General features: G+C 36.0%; 1 protein-coding gene across 1 annotated transcript in view; it reads left to right on the top strand.

The window, feature by feature from the left end:
• Positions 1–13,627, top strand: part of Pez (protein tyrosine phosphatase non-receptor pez) — a 297,962-nt gene that overhangs the window by 180,271 nt on the left and 104,064 nt on the right. The gene's annotated exons all lie outside the window — the stretch shown is intronic.

The following is a 13,627-nucleotide window of genomic DNA, read 5'->3' as shown; positions in this document are numbered from 1 at the left end:
AAATACAATGCACTTAGAAGTGCATCATTTTCATTAATACTTCATGATTATTTACATTTTGAATGAATAATTTACCAGTTTTGGTAAATTATTCATTTTTACATTTTGGTAAATTATTTTAGCATAGTTGCTGCTCTGCCACTATAAAATTGTGGGTTTCCATCCCATCATAGGTCCCTTATAAACAAGCTACCAGATTTGGAGTGTCTAGTGGTTTGAGATCCAACAGCTTATGTGGAAAATTTTCAAATAAATATGGTATGTGACATACCTGGCATTCTCCTTTTTCAACTAGATAAATACCTACATCTTAAGATATATAGTTTTCTAGTAAATCTAATTTCCATATTCTCCAATAAATAACAGCAAAATATACCAACACATTCCTACTACATAACAATCAGTGTTGCATGCTGCATTATTTTAGTTCTGATCAAGGCATTAGGGTTTCCAATTTGTTTGAACTACCTCGTGATCATGTTTGGTCATATTCATATTAGTATGACTATCTTTTTAACATCCATATTTGTGTGGTTGCTTTCTGTTTCTTTACTTATTTCCACACAATTCCAACTGAAAAAAAAAAAAAAAAGCACAAGCAGGAGTTTGAAATTGATCGTGTTAAAATCACATTATTTTCTATATAGCTGTAATGCTTAAATTGAGAACTAACAAAACACTGATGCAACTTTTATGTAAATAAATAAAAATTGCATATTTTTACAAGAAACAAATATGTGCATAAATTCAGCAATTTTTTTCAATAAATAAGAAATTTTCTAACATGTTCAGATGTCTTGTTTTAAGACTGTTTTTCTTATTATAAAAGGATGGCTTAACTTTCTGCTACTTGTTAAAAATAAGAAAAAATTACATAGCTACTTCCTTAGGTCATAGTCATTTTGAATATTATGCCATGCAAAAACTTGTTTAATTTTTTAATTAATTAGTAGATAAAAGCATTCAGACTGAAAATATAGTTGAAATTATAAGTGCTTAATAAACTGTTCATTTGCCATTGCAGACTTACCTCTTGTGTAATTTTCTACTTCTGTGGGAAGGTATCAAATATATTGAAAATTCTTCAATATATTTGAAATCAAATAAATTGAAATTAAAGACCTGTTAGTGTAACTTGTTCCAGGGAAAATAATGGAGTCACTGGTTAAAGAAACATTGCAAGATTATCTGGACAAGACCAATAATAATTCAGACACAGAATGGGTTTGTCAAGGGGAAGTCTTGACTGACCAATTTGATTGGATACTATGATGTGGTCACAAATGAACTGGATGCAAAAAATAATTTTGATATCATATAGTTGGATTTCAGGAAAGCTTTTGACACTGTTGGACATGGTAGGCTACTCTACAAATTGGAGCATTATGGCATTAAGGGTAAGTTGCTACAATGGATAAAACGATGGTTGAGTGGGAAAAGACAGAGAGTGGTAATCAATGGACATAGCTCTTCGTAGACTAATTGTTATTAGTGGTGTCCCTCAGGGTTCGGTGTTGGTCCCATGTATTGTATATTGATGAAGGTATATCAAGCTTAATGTCAAAGTTTGTAGATGACACAAAGGTTGGCAGGATTGTAATAACAGTAATGACAGTATGCTGCTGCAACAGGATCTGGAAAAGTTGGGTAGATGGGCTGAGAAGTGGCAACTGAAGTTTAACATTGACAAATGCAAAATACTGCATATGTGTATCGGCAACCCCAGAGAAATGTGCCTGCTATGTGGTATTACACTCAGGGTAGTGGAGAATGAAAGAGACCTGGGGTAATTGTGCAGTCAGATGTGAAGTTTTCTAAACAGTGCAGACGGCCTGTAAGAGTAGCTCATAGTGTCTTGTCAGTGATATACAGGAATTTTGCAAGCAGGGATAAGGAGGTGATTATCTCCTTGTATAAGGCAGTGGTCAGACCACATTTTAAGTACTGTGTAGAGGTCTGGAAGCCTCATTTTAGGAAGGAGTTGCTACAACGAGTGCAGAGAAGGGCAACAAGACTGGTGAAGGGAACGAAGGAGTGCTCTTAAGTTCTGCAAATTGAAGCTTCTGGAAACTAGGCACCTGCGAGATGATCTGATTGAGGTGTATAAGGCCTTGTATGGATTGAGCAGGCTCAATGCTGATGGGATTCTTCCTCTTGCTCAGATTACAAACTTGAGGGGGCATGGATTCAAACTGAGCAAAGACGGTTGTAGAATAGATGTGTGGAAGTTTGTCTTTAGCCATTGGGTAGTTGATTGCTGGAACAAACTTTCATCTGTTGTTGTGGAAGTTGATAGCTTAAACAAATTCAAGACTGAACTAGGCAAAACATTTGTAATGAATGAATCAGTGAAATGATAAGGGTTTTTTTTTTTTTTTTTTTTATGCTGTATAAGCTTGCTTTGTTGCATCATGTGCCTCTACTAATGCTAATTACCTATTTGAGGTAGTGTAATACCATGGCAACTCGGTATATGACATATACCGATATCTCATATATCGTGATAATTATCACAATATGAGATATAATTAAAACTACCTTGGTAGTAGAAATGATGTGTGTGTGTGCCTTAACCATGCATAAGTAAACTGCTTAATACTCTTAGGCATTTAGCCAAGAAATATCTTTTAGATTAAACCGCGACACCCCATCAGGCATATCTCATATTGTGGAGTTATACTTCATAACTGGGTTGTCACTATTGCAACAAAATAGTACCTGCCCACTCGTCGATAAGAAGCCAGTAAGCTTCAAAAAAGTGCTGTCTTGGTGGTGGTGTCCGCCAAGAATAAATAGCATTAGTCTGCTCCAAAGACAAAGCATTACTTATTCGAGATAGTGAAATACTGTGGTAACTCGTGAAGGTATTCACAATTTGAGATATAATTAAAATGCATTAAAACTACCTTGGTAGTAGAAATGATGTGTGTGTGCACATTACCCATGCATAAATAAACTGCTTCATACTCTTAGCCAAGAAATATCTTTTAGGTTTATTTCAGGTGAGAAAAAAAAATTTTAAAAATATAATTAAACTAAATAATTAAAAGAAAGGAACCCCTTAAGCCATGCAAACGTGTGATCTTATATAAAAGTCAGCCCAGACTTTTAACACCAAAATTTATGAAAGTATAATCGCAGTAAGTTTTCAAAATAATTATACATAATTCTGAGCAATATGCCAGTGTATCCTCACAAAATACTTATGACTCACAAATTGTACAATAGCATTAAACATAATTCTAAAAGAAATATCAATACACAAGAAAAAAAAAACAATTATAATGCAGAACCTGCCCTTCCAAATAACAGTTCTCTACAACTACAGTATTTACATAATTACATATTTTACAATGAATACCCGTGTTTAAAACCGATCTAAAAAACTTAAATAAACTCTATAAATAGCTTTAGTAGAAATTTTGCACACTCAATTTTGTGATTGCAAAATTCTTATTTTGCTTGGCACCATACTGTCACCTGTCCGCAATAAGACAGTCTATAGAGTATACATAAGTTCTTATGAATAATTTTATTGGCATCCATCTGACTGTGCTATAAACAGTTTGTTGTTTGGTTTTTTTAGGAGCATAAGCAACTAAGGCCATATTTCTCCAGGGATATGCAGCAGTCATTCCCTGACCTTTCCGCATCCTCCGTTTTTTTGGTGGCGACGGGCTCGAACCCCGATCTAATCAAGAAGCGTGTGCTACGCACTGCTGCTCCTTCCCACCTGGCTACGGAGGCACTCCACTATAAACAGTTCAGATTAATTATTATTGTATGGTTTACTATATTAATACATTCCTTAAAGTTAAATATTTAAGCTTGTTTGTTACTATCCTTCACCCAATATCAGAAAGCTCATTTGCTTATTGTGGTTTCATACAAGATTTTTTGGAAGCATGCAAGCGCTACTTTGATCCACATCATTAAAGTAACATTTGTTATAAAATAAGGCCAAGGACAATGCAGATATAAAACTTATATATTAATTTCCCTTGCACTCCCAGGAAGAAACATACCACCACTTTTGTTTCAGAAAAACATCTGTAAATTGCAAGTTAACACATTCAATGCAAAGTAATTCAAATGGTCAACAAGGATAATATACCTGGAAACATGTTTATCAAGCATCATAAAAATATTTAACCTGAATAAGTAAAATACACCTAAATGTGTTCTTCTGCAACAATACAGTGATTTCATCACTCAAATGAAGTCTGGATTTGAATCCCATCAGAGACTGAAGGAATTCTCAAAGGCCTGTTAAATTTAGGCTGTATCTTGACAATCTCAGGCAGGGGGAGGAGTTGGGCCTACCCATTTTCCAATGTTTCAGGCTACAACATGAAAGTCAGCAGTGAACACACACACACATAGAGAGAGAGAGAGAGAGAGAGAGAGAGAGAGAGAGAGAGAGATAATATACCGGTAATATATTGCTGAAAAGGAAATGGAAAAGACTCTGTTGAAGCATCTATTCAATTACAGTAGAGCATCAGTTATCCAGAATAACTGATGTCAGACCTCTTCCAGATAGACAAATTTTCCAATAATTTTTCAGCCAAGCTGTGCTTGGCTGTAAAAAAATCTGTAAAATCTTCATTACCTATTAATTTTTGATTAAAATCCAATCCTTTTTCACACAACGTTGGGCCAGACACTGGTTCACCTAAACATCGCTTTGAAGAAAACAAAAAAATAAAGTGAGTGCACTCTCTAAAGCGGTATTTTTAGGTTTCAACTTTTTTTTCCTGCTAGATCCTCCTTCACTATTCATAATCGACACAAATTCTGTTATAGCATCAGAATTTTCCTTGATGTCATAAATTGTTGAAGCTCCCACATTAAACTCTTTGGAGAGGTTTCCTAAATTTTCACCTTTTCTAATTCTATTAATAATTTCTGTTTTTTTGTTGCAATGTTAAAACTACATGTTTTCTTTTCGTTCACATTTTACTGTAAAAAAATGAGAAAAATAATAAATCACACAGTTTCGGGCCAATATTATTCTTACCGATTCTGGAGCTAAACTAATCTGAAATTCACTCATGGTTTCCGAGAAAACCCAGTAGTCTCTGTGATATTTTTCTACAGCACATTTCTGAAGGTCACAGAATTCTAGAGGTCACAACCATAAAACAATTTGCAGTTTTCAGTTTATTGGGCTTTTTGTTTGTACAATCTGTTATAAACAGATAGTAAACTCGATCTTTCACTTATTATAATCAAAATTCAATTTGCAAATGTGATCACTATAACCGGAGCTTACTGTACTATTGTTAATAAAAAAAAAATAAGAAAGATCAGCCTTTCAAATTATTCCGGATAACTGACATTCTACTGTATATGAGAAAAGACAGAGCGAGAGAACCTTTGGAAGAAAGAAAGAGCAAGCAAACTATTGGCCATAATTATGAAAGCTTTCCTAGATTCAGGGGAGATCCCTGTATCTTGGAGATGTGCAAATGTCTCTCCTATTCACAAAGAAGAATCAAAGGAAAATGAGTAATTACAAACCTTAAGCTTCTGTTCCCAGGAAAATAAAGAGAAATCTTGATCATCTTAAGAGAGAGATGTGATTATACAGAAATTAGAGCATGGATTTGTTAAGGAGAAATCCTGTCTGTTGGCCACTATAACAAACAGTAACAAAGGAACTGGATACAAAAAATAATTTTAACATGTTATATGTTGACTTCAGTAAAGCTTTTGACGCTGTTCCACATGAAAGAAGGTTAAACAAGTAATGCCAGACCATCTAGACTAGTGATGGCAAACCTTTTAGGTTCGGCATGTCAAAAATTTTGAAAATGCCTAACTTGACTCTGCTGGCATGTCACCCCCCCCCCCAGGAACAAAAGAGGAACAGTTCTTTACATAGTCATTTATTTTAAAAAAATACAGTCCAATCATATGTGGTGTTATGTATTATAAATTGAAATGTCAAATAATTACAAATATGAAATATGAGTAAAACAAACTCAGATACATGTAAAATAATAATAATGAAAAAACAGATTCATTATTAAAACAGTTTCAATATTAAAAACAGTTTCATACAGTATGTTAATCAAACAGTAGGAAAACTGCAATTATGCAGAAATATAAAGTGAGAAAAAGTAAAAGAAAAATCAGTGATTTACAATACAGAAAACAATATGCACACTGATAATTGGGCTTAAAATAGTGCACTAAAAAATTACCCTACTTTTAATAGTAATTTTGAATTGAACTGAAAAAAAATATGGAACACATTGCATTTGATTTGATTTGATTAACATCAATTAATGACTTTTTTGTTGCTGCGTCTTAATGGATAAGTCTGAAATTGAAGGTAAGTACTTTGTGCACTGTTTGTTTGTTTGTTTTTGTTTTTTTTTAGGAGCATTAGCAACTAAGGCCATATTGCTCCAGGATATGCGGTGGTCACTCCCTGACCTTTTCGCATACTCCGTGTTTGGTGGTGATGGGCTCGAACCCCGGTATAATCAAGAAGCGTGTGCTATGCACTGCTGCTCCTTCCCACCTGGCTACGGAGGCGCCTACTTTGTGCATTTCAAGCCCAAGCAAGCAGCATTAACTTATCTGTCAGTCAGTTTCTTTTGTCCGTTTTAATGTTGTTTAACACTGAGAATAAGGTCTCACAACAGTATGTAGAGGGAAAAATGGTGATTATAGCCATTGCTATATTTTTGAGGTGATAAGTTTCCGGTATTCGATTCCAAGCATTCAAAATTTCTTTTTCGTAGTGGCACTCTTCATTCTGCAGGCGATTTCTTTCCAGATCCTCAAGTTGAGACCTCTGTTTTCTTACCTCTGCAGCAGTGTTGTTGAACTTGCACAAAATAATTCAATGCACTTCTTGTTCACATGAATGCAAAAGCTGAACTGAACTCAAACAGGGAGAATAGTAGTTTTTGGGTGTTGATGAATGCTGGCATGTCACCCAAAATGTCATGGCATGTCACTGTTGATACATGTTTCATACGTTTGCCATCACTGTTCTAGACAACAATGCTATTATATTGCAGTCACAGCATGGATTTGTTAATTAGTAATCTTTACTGGTCATTATGATTGGATAGTATGATGCAGTAACAAATGAACTGGATGCAAAAATAATTTTGACACCAAACACTTAGATTTGAGATGTGCTCAAGGATGCCCCATAATCATGAGAGCATCCTTAGACTCGGGAGAAGTCCCTGTGGACCGGAGATGTGGAAATGTATCCCCAATTCACAAAGGGGGATTGAAGGGTGACACGAGTAAGGAGTAATTACAGACCAGTTAGTTTAACTTCTGTTCTGGGTAAAATAATGGAATCACTGGTTAAAGATGCATTGAAGGATCATCTACACAAGACTGCAGCAATAATTCAGACACAGCATGGGTTTGTTAAGGGAAAGTCTTTTTTGACAAATTTTATTGGATACTATGATGTGGTCACAAAGGAACTGGATGCAAAAAATAATTTTGATATCATATACTTGGATTTCAGGAAAGCTTTTGACACTGTTGCGCATGGAAGACTACTGTACAAATTGGAGCAGAATGGTATTAAGGATAAGTTGCTACAATGATAAAAGGATGGTTGAGTGGGAGAAGACAGAGGGTGGTAATCAATGGGCGCTGCTCTTTGTGGACTAATGTTATTAGTAGAGTCCCACAGGGTTCGGTGTTGGGTCCACTGTTGTTTTCTATATTTATCAATGATATTGGATATTGATGAAGGTATATCAGGCTTAGTGTCAAAGTTTGCAGATGATACAAAGGTTGGCAGGGTTGTTAATAACAGTAATGACAGTGTGCTACTGCAACAGGATCTAGAAAATTTGGGCTGAGAAGTGGCGACTGAAGTTTAACATTGACAAATGTAAAGTACTGTTTGTAACCCCAGAGGAATGTACCAACTGTGTGGTACTACACTTAGGGTGGTAGAAAGTGAAAAAGAGCTGGGAGTAATTGTGCAGTCAGATAAAGTTTTCTGAGCAATACAGACAGGCTGCAAGAGTAGGTCATGGGATTTTGTCAATTATGTACATGAATTTTGCTGCAGGTAAAAGGAGGTGATTATCGTTTTGTATAAGGCACTGGTCGGGCCACGCCTTGAGTACTGCATACAGGTCTGGAGTCCTCATTTTAGGAAGGATGTCGATTTGCTTGAGCGTGTACAGGGAAGAGCAACAAGATTGGTGAGGAGAATGAATTGATCCTCTTACCAAGAGAGGCTTAAGTTCTGCAAATTGCGGCGGCTGGAGACTAGGCACCTGCGAGGTGATCTAATTGAGGTGTGTAAGGCCTTGAATGGGTTGAGCATGCTGAATTCTGATGGTATTCTTCCTCTTGCTCAGATTACGAACCTAAGGAGGTATAAATTCAAATTGAGGAAAGACAGTTGTAGAATAGATATGCGGAAATTTGCCTTTAGCCAGTGGGTGATTAATTGCTGGAACAAACTTTCATCTGCCACTATGGAAGTTGATAGCTTAAATAAATTCAAGGAGGAACTGGACAAACGTTTAGAAGGAATGGTTGTGTGGATTTTTTTTTTTTTTTTTTTGTCTGATGCTACAAAAGCTCATATGCTTGCTTTTTTGCATCATATGCTTCTATTACTATTATTACTATTTCAGAAAAACATTTGAAACTGTTCCACATAAAAAAAAAACTGCAGTACAATTTGGAGCAGTGTGGCATTGGGATTAAGTTACTACTATGGATAAAAGGATGGTTGAGTGTGAGAAAACAAAGAATGGATATTAATGGGGTCCACTCTTTTTGAACTGCTGTTATTAGTGAAGTTTCCTGAGGTTCAGTGCTGGGCCCATTATTGTTTTTTTTTTTTTTATATTTATTAATGATATTGATGAAGGCATATCGGATAGCCACCCATCCCTTCCATCATACAGTATGATTTTTATCTTTTGAGGTTATGATGGTCATGGTGAGATAGTCTTTCTTAACATTTTAAGGGTGCAGCCCTAGACAGTGCTTGCAGGCCAGGGCACTAGTCTGAACCTATTAGTAACTCACTAGGAGTCATTCAGATGAGGTAGTGTATAATGTTGCTGTCTTGATCTACCCTGCCAGAGAGTGACTTTAAGACGTTTGAGTAGTGCATATGCAGGGGGACATTGTTGAGACTATGTTATGCAAATATTGTTGAGACTATGTTATGCAAATGTTATGTAAATATTTGCTCCATCTGTACTCCATATAAAAAAAAAATTCTGATTGCTTTATTTCATTTCAAAAATATACAGTCTCAGTTTGAATCCCAGTGATGTCCATTTCCACATAGAGCCTACCAAGCCACACTTACAGAATTCCAATTATTGACTGTCAATGTTTGCTCAGATTATGTCAGTCAAATCATCTTTGTAGGGTTGAAATCCTTTATTCCACCCTCCACCTTAAAATCTCGACCTTTATATATACCTTGGTTTTCCAATAAATGTGCTAAAGCTGTTTAAGTAAGAACGTTTCAGTATGCAGCATTCTTACTTAAACAGCCTGGATATGAACCTGAAAATGAACCTAGATATTTGGATTTGGCTCAAATACAAATATCCAGGTTCATTTTCTGCCTACACCAAAGCTTTTAACAATTGTAAAGCAGTTATAAATCAGTTCAAATTAGATTTTGGATGGGCTAAGAGTAGAAAATTTTAGAGAATTAGTGGCAAAACCTTTCTGAACCAAAGAGTTTCCTAGCCCCAGATTTTACTCACACATAATTCAAATGTACTGCCACAATTGTTATGCAATTTCTTAGAAGTTGAGTTAGTATGGCATGTTGACCAGTCTTGTTGAAACCATGTGTTTCCAGCATTATGTTCCTGTGTCATGTGGTTCAGGAACAAGAAAGTTCTGCAACAGTATACAAGTATTGTTCTGAGGTCACTATCACAGTTAACATTATTCTCTTCAAAGAAATAAGGTTCAAATATGCTACAAATAGCACACCACATTGACTTCCACAGGTTTCAGTACTCTTTGGTGTAACTCTTTAGGATTTTCCTTGTCCCAAAATTTTCAGTTTTGTTTATGACATCCCCAACAATATTGAAAAAATAGGCTTCGCATTTGTTAAAAATAAAACTTATATCTGTGCATTTCAGAATCTGTATTTTCAAGTTTCTGAACAATATAGATGATCACTGGTGAAGATCTTCATTCAGCGTATATCCAACACTTGCTCTGCTAATATCTATCTGCTGAAACCAGCCTAGTGACTTAGGGCTTTGTGCTATATTGCTACAGCTAAACAGCAGTGTTTTCAACTGTTATCATGGTGAGACACCTTAAGTGCATGAGTGGACCCTCTTTCTTCATGCAACTTTTAACTGGAGGGAATGGTATTATGACTTGGAACAGCTCAGATACATGGCCACATATGAGTGTATATCATTATATGGTTTAAATAATAAAATATACTGTTCTAGTGGGACACCTGCACAAATAGTGTTCAACTTTTAGGTATTCTGCTAAAAGTTGTAGGGCAGTATTTATCAATTATTTATTAATGAAAAATATTGCAGTTCCACAGCCAGCCTCTTTATTGGGTGTGCACAATTTCATAATGCCACTGATTTGCAGTGGGGATCTGGTAGCATCTGTAATTGAATTATCTTATAGTATAGATACTTATAAATATATTTCATTGATTTATATATCTCAGTCAGTAATTATATAAATACAGTAATACCCCGACTTACGCGAACTCTGAGTTACGCGGTTCTTGATTTTTTCGTTTGGCAACGCTGCCGCCCACTATCTTTAAGGTCGTTTTTCATATGTTATCGATATACGGTGCGACGGCAGAGAATGAGAGCGAAAGATGAACAAAATTCAACTTTGCTGCTTTTATGTTTTTTATATCAGTGAAGGGGAAACACATTTCACCATAATAACGTAAAAACCAACACAATTCCAGCTATCGGTATAATCGCAAATGCAATTAGATCGAGTTTACTACCAGTTTATAACAGATTTCACTAGCAGAAACCAACTGGATTTTTATTGTTTTATGGTAGTAACCCCTAGAAATGTGAGGTGTTAATAGCGTATTTCTGCCTTTATGGTGTTGTTTATTCAGTTGCTACATGCGCGCAGCTTTGTTTATGCGTATCAAGCGTGCCTCCTCGTTTTGTAATTGTGCTTTATTCCCTAAAAATTAGTAAAATACTTAATTAAAAGGTGTGAAAAGGAAGCGTCCTGGTGAAGACACTGCAGATTCAGAGAGAAAAAGAAAAGCAATTATCGATAAACAGAGGCGGACTGGGTCAAAAATTCTTACCCGGGAAAATTTATAGTGGCCTGGCTCATACTATGGTTTATGGCCAAAATCACACTGGCCCACCGGGGTTTCCCCGGTAAGGCTTATGGCCAGTCCGCCTCTGTCGATAGAGAAAAAATATGAAATTGTGAAACGCTTTGAGCGAAATGAAAGACCATGTGATATTGCACGTGCTACAGACCTAAATGAAGCAACGGCGAAAAGCACATGACAATTGCAAACTTGACAGGTTGAAAATTGAAAAGGGCTCAATTGTAAAGGGCTTAAAAATTTTAGAAAACATAGACTCCAACGAAGAACGCGTTATAGCTACAAAGCAATTAATAAAAAAAATTATTAGCTTGCTACGAAGAAATTCTGCGCGAAAAAAAGAACGCGCTGTGTCGTCAGACGAATTTCATAGATTTTATGAAGCCATCGACATCGAAATAACTTTTTAACGTAAGTCATTTGTTTTTTTAATATATATTTTGTATTAATATGTATAAAGAACTGCAATTTTATTAATATTTTTCTTTTAAACTAGTGTTTTTGTTAGTCCTTGGTCCCAATTAAGCAAAATTTATATGTATTTATATGCAAAGTTGTACCCCGACTTACGCGAATTCGACTTACGCGATTTTCGTCGGACCCACCTATCGCGTAACTTCGGGGTATTACTGTACTGTAATAACAAATTCTACACCTACTATAATCATAGAAAGTTTTTTTTTTTTTTTTTTTTTTCACACACCCAATATTGAGATGCCTGTGAGCATGTTCTAAATATAGGTTTTTGGGTTTAAATTCTGTTTAATTTTTTATATCTGGTCAGAAGCAATTGAAGAAAGGTACTGTAATGATTTCAAAATACAGTCAATTAAGAGTAGCATATCCAAATGAAAACTAGGAAACCCATAAAATGCATATCATACAAAAATTGGTGACAATCTTGTGTCAGATTACACTACCTGACAAAATTTTTTTTTTCATCATACCTCTGAAATGAAAGTTAGTTATTCTGAACAAAATTAATGTCCTAATTATGAAAATATCAAATCTTTTACTTCTGTCACGTCTACATACCATTCCCTCCAGTTAGTTTAACTTCTGTTCCGGGTAAAATAATGGAGTTGCTGGTTAAAGATGCATTGCAGGATCATCTAGACAAGACTGCAGCAATGACTCAGACACAGCATGGGTTTGTTAAGGGAAAGTCTTGTCTGACAAATTTGATAGGATATTATGATGTGGTTACAAAGGAACTGGATGCAAAAAATAATTTTGATATCATATATTTGGATTTCAGGAAAGCTTTTGACACTGTTGCGCATGGAAGACTATTGTACAAATTGAAGCAGAATGGCATTAAGGGTAAGTTGCTACAATGGATAAAAGGATGGTTAAGTGGGAGAAGACAGAGGGTGGTAATCAATGGGTGCTGCTCTTCTTGGACTAATGTTATTAGTGGAGTCCCACAGGGTTCGGTGTTAGGTCCACTGTTGTTTTGTATATTTATCAATGATATTGATGAAGGTATATCAGGCTTAATGTTGAAGTTTGCAGATGATACAAAGGTTGGCATGGTTGTTAATGACAGTAATGGCAGTGTGCTACTGCAACAGGATCTAGATAATTTGGGCAGATGGGCTAAGAAGTGGCAACTGAAGTTTAACCTTGACAAATGCAAAGTACTGCATATGGGTAGAAGTAACCCCAGAGAAATGTACCAACTGTGTGGTACTACACTTAAGGTGGTAGAAAATGAAAAAGACCTGGGAGTAATTGTGCAGTCAGATATGAAGTTCTCTGAGCAATGTATACAGGCTGCCAGGGCAGGTCATGGGGTTTTGTCAATGATATATAGGAATTTTGCTAGCAGGGAAAAGGAGGTGATTATCCCTCTGTATAAGGCAATGGTCAGGCCACACCTTGAGTACTGTGTACAGGTCTGGAGGCCTCATTTTAGGAAGGTTGTAGATTTACTTGAGCGTGTACAGAGAAGGGCAACAAGATTGGTGAGGGGAATGAAGGGATCCTCTTACCAAGAGAGGCTTAAGTTCTGCAAATTGCAGTGGCTGGAGACTAGGCACCTGCACGGTGATCTGATTGAGGTATATAAAAGGCCTTGAATGGGTTGAGCACGCTGAATTCTGATGGGATCCTTCCACTTGTTCAGATTACGAACCTAAGGGGGCATAAATTCAAATTAACAAAAGACAGATGTAGAATAGATGTGCGGAAATTTGCCTTTAGCCAGCGGGTGGTTAATTGCTGGAACAAACTTCCCTCTGTCGTTGTGGAAGTTGATAGGTTGAATAAATTTAAGGAGGAACTGGA

Source organism: Mastigoproctus giganteus, chromosome 3 (genome assembly GCF_048544385.1).
Source record: "Mastigoproctus giganteus isolate SK-2022 chromosome 3, ASM4854438v1, whole genome shotgun sequence".
NCBI lineage: Eukaryota > Metazoa > Arthropoda > Arachnida > Uropygi > Thelyphonidae > Mastigoproctus > Mastigoproctus giganteus.
This window is presented reverse-complemented; position numbering and strand designations above follow the sequence as displayed.